Source organism: Zeus faber (assembly GCF_960531495.2).
Source record: "Zeus faber genome assembly, chromosome: 13".
Lineage (NCBI taxonomy): Eukaryota > Metazoa > Chordata > Actinopteri > Zeiformes > Zeidae > Zeus > Zeus faber.
The window spans coordinates 31,442,365-31,452,529 of NC_137198.1; positions in this window are offsets into that span (position 1 = coordinate 31,442,365).

Below are 10,165 nucleotides of genomic sequence, written 5' to 3' on the forward strand. Positions count from 1 at the left end.
CTTATAACGCCTTCTGCATCCTGCTCAACAAGGCTGCCAAGCTCTCCATCCCAAGAGGCCGCAGGGACCCACATGTACCTTGCTGGGATAAAGACTGCGAGAAACTGTACAAGGAGTACCTGAATGCCACCGACACTGACCAACGCTCTCTCCGTGGTGGCCAACTGCTGGACCTTCTCGGGCAAAAGAGAAAGGTTAGATGGGAGGAGGAAGTAAACAACATCAACTTCACACATTCTAGTCGTAGGGCCTGGAATACGATCAACCGGCTAACTGGGCAAAGTTGCCCAGCTAGACCATGCCCCATAGCAGCGAATGCGATAGCCTCTGTATTCGCTGATAACGGCAAATGGAAAGACCGCTCATCTGAGGCAAAAGCCTTCACCAGAGAAGTAGTCGCAGACATCAGGAAACTCACCAGGACAGTTCCTCAATCCAGCCCCCTTTCCCAGCCCATTTTGTCTGAAGAAATCGTTGCAGCTCTGAAATCCCTCAAGGTAAATAAGGCTCCTGGAAACGATAACATCCACACTGAGTTACTGAAGAACATGAGCCATGAGTCACTGACCTGGGTCCAGCTTTTCCTCTCCAACTGCCTAGAAAACCTGACCATACCATCCAAATGGAAGCAGGCTAAGGTGCTGGCCATACTCAAGCCAAATAAAACACCAGATGAACCAAAGAACTACCGCCGTATCCCTCCTGTCACATCTTTACAAACTACTTGAGAGGGTCATTCTATCAAGAATAAACAACATCATTGAAGAGAGTCTTCCCCACACTCAAGCTGGTTTCCGTAAAGGTCGATCAACAACAGATCAAGTGACCCGGTTAGTTCATGACATTGAAAGTGCATTCCAGAGGAAAGAAAAGTTTGGAACAGTCTCCATCGACCTCCCTGCAGTGTATGACACAGTTTGGCACAGAGGCCTCTACCTCAAGCTCCTGAAGACTTTGCCTGATGTTAAGCTCGTGAAGTTCATCATGCTGCTTATACAGGACCGTACCTTTGTACTGGAGACCTCAAACGGCCAACGCAGCAAGAGAAGAAAACTGAGGAACGGGCTCCCCCAAGGCTCTGTTCTTGCCCCTACACTTTTTAACATCTACACCGCTGACATGCCTGTTGGAGAGTGCTCGCTATACACCTACGCCGATGACTCAGCCATTGGATTTGGTGACAAAGCCTTTAGTGTGGTTGAGAATGCCCTTGAGAAAGATCTCTCGCTACTGAGCAGGTACTTCCATAAATTGCATCTCAAGCTTAGCCTGCCCAAGACAGTTCAGCAATCTCTATTATATAATTATAGAACGCAGAATCGCGATTGTGGCGCCTCCCGTTGCGGCTGCCTGCGCGAGCACCTTGTGTCGATTATGCACATTTAGGTATTTTTTAGTATTTTTAGAGCTTTTAGAGCTTATTGTGCCTAATCACCGGGTGTCATGACATTTCACTGCATATATGTATGACCGTATGTATATGTATGTGACAAATAATCTCTTGAACTTGAACTTGAACTTGAACTTGAACAGTTTGCTCAGTGTTCCATCTTGCCAATCGATGTGCGAATACCATGCTGAACATCACACTCGATGTCACCATCGTCAGGCATGACCCCAACCCTAAATATCTCGGTGTCACACTTGACCGTAGCCTCACCTTCAAGCCACACATCCAACAAGTTGCTGCCAAGACCGCTGCCCGTGTAAACCTCCTGAAGAGACTGGCTGGCACTGGATGGGGTGCAAACTTCACCACCCTGCCCACCTCTACCCTTGCCCTCGCATACTCCACGGCTGAGTATGCCGCCCCTGCATGGAGTCACAGCAGCCATACAGCCTGTGTTGATGTTGTGCTTAACACTGCCATGAGGCTAATTAGTGGTGCCCTGCCATCAACCCCTGTCGAGTTTCTCCCCATACTGTCTGGCATTCCACCTCCAGAGCTCCGTCGTAACTTCCTGACCTTGAAGCTGGCCTGCAAGAGTGCAGATGAGCCAACAAGCCTGTTACCCCCGCCTGCTGAATATGGCCACCAGAGACTCAAGCGCAGACACTTCTCCACCGAAGCTAGGAGACTCCTTACCACGAGCCCTCCACACCCTGGATGGATCCTTGACTGCTGGAACAAGCAATGGTCCGAGTCCACCTCCACGTTGAGGAAGTTCATCAACTCCCCTTCAACCAATCCGCCTGGGTGTGACCTACCACGGAATGCCTGGGTCAACCTCAACAGACTTAGCTCTGGAGTAGCAAAGACCCAAACCTATCTGCATATGATTGGAGTGTCTGCCACAAATCTCTGTGAATGCGGAAAAACCACAGACTGTTGAACACATCACTGATGAATGCCCAATCTTCAAATCACCACATGGAGTCAGCGGCCTCATTGAACTGGATGATGATACCACTTCTTGGCTAATGTCCCAATTGCCTGTGTAGCCCTACACGAACGAACAAGGCGGTCATCCACCATCGCGATATTCTTGTCCAGCTTCTTGTTGACCCGCGTGCCGCCAACTCCAGCATAGTGTTCTTGGTCATGTCCAGCTGCTGCTCCAACTTGTTGAACTTGCCCTCCAGGACGATCGCCATGTCCAGGGTGGTTTAGCCTGCCAGGGCAAGCCTCTTTTTCCTGCCGTGGGGATGCTTTTTAGAGTATGTGCCGTATGTGTACGGCTCAGCCTTTTCTTCCTGCTCTGCCAGCTCTGCCATGGCATCGTCCAAGGAGGCCTAGGCCAGCCTGGCCTTGGCCAGGATGGAGTCCGCCGAGTTGCACAGCTTGTCGTAGTTGATGCGACAGGTCTTGCTGCCGCCGTATATGGCCAGTAGGCAGGGCTGTATGGCGTAGTTGTAGCCAGGGCAGCTCACATTAATGTTGATGTAGTCCACGCCGGGTGTGAAGTTGAACAGCATGTACATGTAGTCGGGGGACTTCACGATGATGCCAAGGTTGTGGTTCACCACTGGTGGCCACAGGCCATACAAGCCCTCCACCATAGCCAAGTGCACGCTCTGCATGTGCTTGCCTGTGTTGTACACCTTGCACAGCTGGTTCACCGGCAGCACGTGCTCCATCAGCGTGCTGTCGCGCGTTATGCCCACCATGTAGTGGGACTCGTCCTCCGTGGGCACCATGGTGTTGACGTTGATGCCTATCGCCGGCTTTGTATGGGTCACCCCGACCATCCCCTTCGGCGGGCCTGGGGTGCACGACTGCATCTGAGGGCAGTGCAGTGTCAGGGTCTGAAAATTATAGTTCGCGTGATGCTGTGCGCCAAGGGGGCGGCCGGGCAGGGCCCTCACGCACGTACAGAGTGGAGGACGCCCAGATCTCATAGGCAGCATCCCTGAACCGTGCGAGCGGGTTCGGGCGGGCCAGCGTTGGGCTCTGGCGCCTCGATGTCGCAGCTCCGCGCAAGGCTCTGAAATTACATAGAGGAGAAAAGGTGTCAAGATGTCAGAGCGAGCTCTTGGTGGGGCCTGCGCGAACACTGTCGCACAGATCTCAGCTCATACATTTCCCCCCCCTGTCGCAAAGGGCTCTGAGATCTCAGGTCATACATTTTCCTCCCGTCTGTATTTGTCAGAGCAGCGCGCCGCATCCCCCCACATCAGCATTAGCAGCACAGCTCCCAAGTCAATCCGGGCACGGCCAACGCCGACTACCATCACCAGAAGCATCATCATCAGCAGCAGCACCTCCACCACCAGATCATTGGCATATTCCAGGACAACATGTCCGACTACCAAGGTGGCAACGTCACCTTGCCTTCATGCGCCGGCGTCTCCACAGCTGGCGACAAAGGTAATGGCCAGCATGGTGCTGACGACACGGTCGGGGGCGCAGCACCTGGGGAGCCAGGGACGCACGGGTCGCATAGTAGGACTCGGGGAGGCCCGGCTGCAGCGACGGTTGGGGGTCAGCCACCAACGTCGCCGGCCTGGCTCTCGACAGCTCCGCGGGGGAGATGGGGATGTGCTCACCCTCGGAGCCCTGCCAGTCGAGTAGGAGTCGACCGTGTGCAAGGCCTGCACGGTGGACCACGGCGTGAAGCCTGCCACCCGCATGGCCACGACGACAGCCCTTATGGCCCGGCACCGTGACACTCGAGGCAGAACCGCTGGAACCCAGGCCCCTCTCCCGTGGCGGCATAGAACTCGTAACCCCAGCCGGGCGGCAGCGTGTTGTTCTGCTCACGGTTGGCCTTGCACGAGCTCAGCCAGTCTGACCACAGCACCCAGTGCAGCACGGGGGCCAGCGCAGCGTCGCTGGCAAACGTCCGAATAAGTTGAGCGTGTGGCAGGTGACGGAGTCCTCCGACCATGTGGCTGTCAGTTCCAGCATCCCATCGTCGTTCTTCTGCTCGAAATGAGCTGGGTCAGGTTGGGCAGCTTCACGGCCGCCAGTGACACAGCGCGCAGCCTTACCAGGGCCTGGGAGCACCCGTCCACAGGCAGCAGGTGCAAGGCCACGGTGACCCGCGCCACCTCACCCGACGTTACCTCTAGTGTATTAAAGTTAGCAAAATCAATCAAATGTAAGTAAATTATGCTTGATAATTGAATATGCTTAAAGAAAAAAAACAGCCTACATTACAGCTTTCCATTAATGAGTTTTCATTCATTTTGTTACAAAAATGTTTGGCAGCACATTTTTAAAACAGCAGCCTCAGATTGCTTCTGAGTCAAGATGCTGATCATATAAAGGGGGTAAAGTTATAAGTATAAGTATAAGTACAATATAAAGTAGTATAGAGTAGTATAAAGGGGGAAAAATAAGGGGAAAAGGCGATGAGTATATTTCAAGCTTGTTATACAAATAAGTTATTGGCTTGTTAACACATCAAATAACGTTTGTTAGAAAATGTTATCAACTTTAATTGACTGAATTTATTAAGTAACTGGGCTTATTAAAACATGAATACTGTGCAATATATTTTTAACTCACCTATAATAGGAACATCGTTGCACTCAGTGGGAGCAGTGATGCTGCGCTTTGGACTGAAGGATGGCTGGGAGGTAAGGAGTAAGTTTGGCGGTTGAGATGCAAAGGACATCACAGAGATGGCTGCCGGTCATTTTGGTTCTCAATCTGCTTTTGTTCAGAGTTTACCGCGAAAATGTTTGCTCACATACAGTATGTATGTTGAGCCGAACAGACTCATCATTCTTTTTGCGTGGCATCTCATCAGAGGAAATTTGGCCTTTTGCAAGCTCCGGTAGAAGTCGGGTAGGGAGAGAAGCTGATGTTGATTCTTCAGAGAATTATCACACTGTATTTCGATAAGTTCTAATTACAGGCTCTTCCACTTCTGCATCCATCAGGAAGGGAGTCGAGAACAGGATGATTTCTTTCTCAATGATAGGAAAAAACTTGGAAGCGCTGATTGAATTCAAGATTCAAGATTCAAGATTTTTATTTGTCACATACATATACATACTTTCATACATATATGCAGTGAAATGTAATGCAACACACCCGGTGATAGCACACAATATGTCCTAGGAAAAAAATAAAAATAAAAGTAGAAAATTCCTTTCTAATAGACCGACTAACTGACTCCTAAAACGTAATACAGTAAGTTGCATACTTGTAGAATAAGATAAAAATATATAGAACAAAATACAATAAAAATAAATGGAAATAAAATGGAATAGATAGAGGGAATATGCCTATGTATATACAGATATGTGCATTAAAGTGGCATGTGAATTAAAGTGGCATGTGAATGTGAATAGAGTGAGGTAGTGTTCGGGACAGTATACAACAGCACAGTATACAACAGTACGGCACAGCAATACGGCATCACGAACAACCCTGAACAGTGACACAGTATGCGGTACAGTATGCTACATACAGTACAGTAGGTAGTGGAGCCTAGTGCATGGCTCAGTTAGGACCCCTGGTGAGGTCAGCGTTGACAGTTAGGATGGCTTGAGGGAAGAAACTCCGTCTCAGTCTCTCTGTTCTCGCTGTGTGACTGCGGAGGCGCTTGCCTGACCGCAGCAGCTGAAACAGTCCGTTGTTGGGGTGATGAGGATCCTTCATGATCCTGCGGGCTCTGCTACTACACCTCCTTGTGTATAGCTCCTGCAAGGGGGGGAGGGTAGTTCCAGTGGTACGTTCAGCTGAACGCACCACCCTCTGCAGGGCCCGCCTGTCCTGGGCAGTACAGTTCCCAAACCAGGCAGTGATGTTGCCTGTCAGGATGCTCTCCACTGCTCCAGAGTAGAAGGACTTGAGGATCCTCACCGAGACCCGGAATTTCCTCAGCTGCCTGAGGTGGTAGAGACGCTGCCTCGCCTTTCTCACCAGAGTGTCTGTGTGAACAGTCCATGTTAAGTCCTCTGTGATGTGGACTCCCAGATATCTGAAGCTGCTCACCCTATCGACAGAAGTCCCATTAATCCACAAGGGCGCGTGCGTCCTCGATTGTGATCCACGCCTAAAGTCCACAATCAGCTCCTTGGTTTTGCTGACGTTCAGGTGGAGGGTGTTGTCCTGGCACCAGAGTGACAGGTCAGCCACCTCCTCGCGGTAGGCCTTCTCATCGCAGTCAGTGATCAGGCCCACGACCACGGTGTCGTCAGCAAACTTGATGATGGTGTTGGAGCTGGACCTGGCCACACAGTCATGTGTGTACAGGGAGTACAGTAGGGGGCTGAGGACGCAGCCCTGGGGGGATCCTGTATTCAGGGTGAGGGAGCTTGACATGTACTTCCCCACCTTGACCACCTGGGGGCGGCCTGTGAGGAAGTCCAGGATCCAGGTGCACAGCGGACCATTCAATCCGAGCTCCATCAGCTTGACAGCCAGTCTGGTGGGGACTATGGTGTTGAAAGCTGAACTATAATCGTAATAATCTAATAATAATAATAATAATAATCGTAATAATCGTAATAATTCTGTCATGAGAGATGTGATCACAAACACATTTCCCCTTTTTTAGCAGAAAGCTTGGCCTTTGGAAAAGTAAATTTGATTTTGGACCGCGTGGTGAAGTGCGCAACATTGAAGTTGCGTAGTTGTGTCTCAAAGAGACGGAGCTTCACACAGAATGCTTTCTTTCTTTGATTGCTCTTGTTTTGTGGAGAAGCTGCCTTGTTCAAGGCAGCTAACTTTAAAAAGATGGCTTGTGGGCGAAAGGGAAAATCATACGCTTGCTGGCAAATAGGGGGAGAGTCTGGAACGGCTCCGCTCAAGCGTGCTGCTGCCGTAACGTGTCCGGTCTGTTGTGCTTAGCGCTCTTGTTGCTGGGTCTTATTGCATGTTCCGCATACATGCACCTTCCTCATTGCGGGGAAAAACAAAACCTAAATTACTTCCTGGTACGGGATCGGACGAATCAGCGTCCGATCCCGTACCGTAATCAACGGCAGCCATAGGATAGTTTGCCTTTTTTGAGTGGGATTGCATGAAGTACTTATCCATAGTCAATGAATTACCTGCAGTAGATAGGGGTTTTTGTGCTCCTAGTTCAGAGAAGCACCATGACTACCCACACAGAACCTAAGGAATGTGTTGCTGCAGCACCAAAACGTATTGTAGTGTTCCACTCAACGCTTTGAATAAACACAAGGAGTGTAGTCCAGTGCATTTATTGATCAACAACAAAGGCTACTTTCAGCCGTAACCATGCCGAAAAACAGACACACTCACACTCTGGAACCTGGCTCTAATTCCCCACCTCCCACCGACGCGCCCATGAGCCCCCCCTCCAGTCTCTCTGCCCCACCTCATGGACTCACCCCGTTCAACATGGAAGCGACACAGTAAAAATAAACACATCAATAACACAGTTTGAACATTTCAAACAGGGTTGCTACAGAATTTTAGCCACCTAAAAAAAAGGCCCACCTAAAAAAACCATTTGCAGTGTAAATGTATGCTATATTTTGAATATTTTCATTATTTAATTTTGCTGTCAGAAAGCGCTTCATTTGGCACTACATTTTGTCAACCGTAGAACTTCCGTATTCCAACTCAGAAGCTGAACTATGGGTGCATTGTAATAGGGCGCAGGTGCGCTTATGCGTGGGAATACCAAAGTTCTATGGGTTCTATTGATCTACTAAGACTTGCGCTTCAATGAGCCTATCATTTATTACAGTCCGTGTAGAGAGCAAAAGAAGTGGAATGCATTGGTCGAAATGCAATCTTGAACCCATCAGTGATCGTCTGCAAACAATTTAACCCTAACCCTCGTCGTTAGACGAACACAAATGACAAAAAGCCTCGATTGCTGGATGACGTTTATATCTTATTGTTACAATCGAGGCTAGGAGGGATCCAAATGCATGACACGGAGACGGTAGGCAGATTGGGGTAAACGAAGGAGGTTTATTTGGAGACACAGTGGTGACGACAGGAGGGGTACGGTTGGGTTGGAACGGGTCCAAGCCGGCGGGACTATCGGACAAGGTGGAGCAGGAAAGGACAGGAACGGTGAGGACTGAGAAGGAGGGATCCAGGTTCCGGGCAGAGAGACGGAGAACCGGGCTGAAGGAAGCAGGACGAAAACACTTGAACGAGGAGAAGAGACGGGCAGGTTAGGACAAGGATGGACTTGGACATACAGACTTGGATCTACAGACTAGGAAGGAGCCAGGAGAGATACGAACTCAGGTAAGTTAGCTGACGAGCTGGCGATGAGTGACTGGGGACCCGGAGAATAAATACAGTGGTTGATGATGATGATGATGATAGGTCTCAGGTGTGTGTGTGTGGAGTTTGCCGGAGGGAGGAGCAGCAATGAGAAAAGAGCAGCCTCTAGTGCCTCTGGGAGACCGTGGGCTTGACACTTATTCTGGCTTCAAAACTTTGAAGAAAAGCCACTGGAACAAAACAAAATCTGATGCGATCAAGTTTATTGCATACTTGTATTTGTAAGACAAATAGAGCAGCAAACTCTGAGTCGACTTTGCGAAATTGACTGATCCTATCTCCTTCTTTTTCCTTTTTATAGTCGTGGAGAAGTTTGCTCATTTACATGTTCTGGCTATTTTAGTGTCATGAACTACTCAAAATGCCATTTGAGCCAATCGCAGCTCATAGTCTTTGTTATCATGAGTTCTGATGTCACTTTCCAGACAGCCAACCGCAGCCTTCGTAGTTGAACACCCTCCCCTTTCTTGGAAGAGGGTGGTCTCTATGAACTCCAGTTCTTTTCCACAGAGCTGTATTTCAGGAACGAGCTGACTCCAAAATTCCTGGCTGAGTCGTATATGGGTATACGACTTTGAAGTGGTCCAGCTGCCTGTATGTGGAAGGCTTTAGCACCCTGTGCTGGTTTGCATTATACTAGACTTTGGCTCCATCTGCTAGTTTGCATGATGTACTACACTTTGGCTCCATCTGCTGGTTCTAATGATGTTAAAGTTTTTTTTATGAACTTAATTTTGAGTACAGGTACTCTTCATTGAATGCTGAGTTCTGATCCTAGCACCAGGTCATTAAGCAAATTGGTCGATAAGGGAGGACCCGTGTTATTTCACGTGGTGTGGCGATTGCGAATGCTAGTATAGTGAATACTGACAGATTGCGGGAACAAGACTGAGACTGGGAACGGAGATGCGCGATGAGATACTTGACGCTGCGTGCACGCTTATTGTACGCTGTGCACAATACAGACTGGTAAGAAAGCTGGTCGTAAGTCTGAACGTTATGTGGGAGTACCTGTATTGTTTTTTAGTATAACATGTAATAGGTTCTTTTCATGTGGGGTTACTTATACATGTAATAGGTTCTTTTCATGTGGGGTTACTAATTAATCACAAAATTCCCCCCTATGTGACTTCTAAAGTCACATTCCAACAAAATAACGAGGATAGATGAAAGACTATAAGTAGTAACACTGGTTATGCTGCTGGACCACATTTGGCTTATTGATGGTAGCAATGAGCATGGAGGATATAATGTAGGCAAACTACTCTATGACACAACAACTGTAGTGAGTATAATATAGATGCGTAACACAACAACTGTGGTGAGTATAAGAAACAAATGCATAACACAACAATTGTGGTGAGTAAATGAAACAAATGCATAACACAACAATTGTGGTGAGTGCACAAATACTACGAGGATATAGGTGGTGTAAGTTATGTGTGAAGATCAGTGAATTATGTGAGAAATACAGATGTGGGGTTTGATATGCATAAA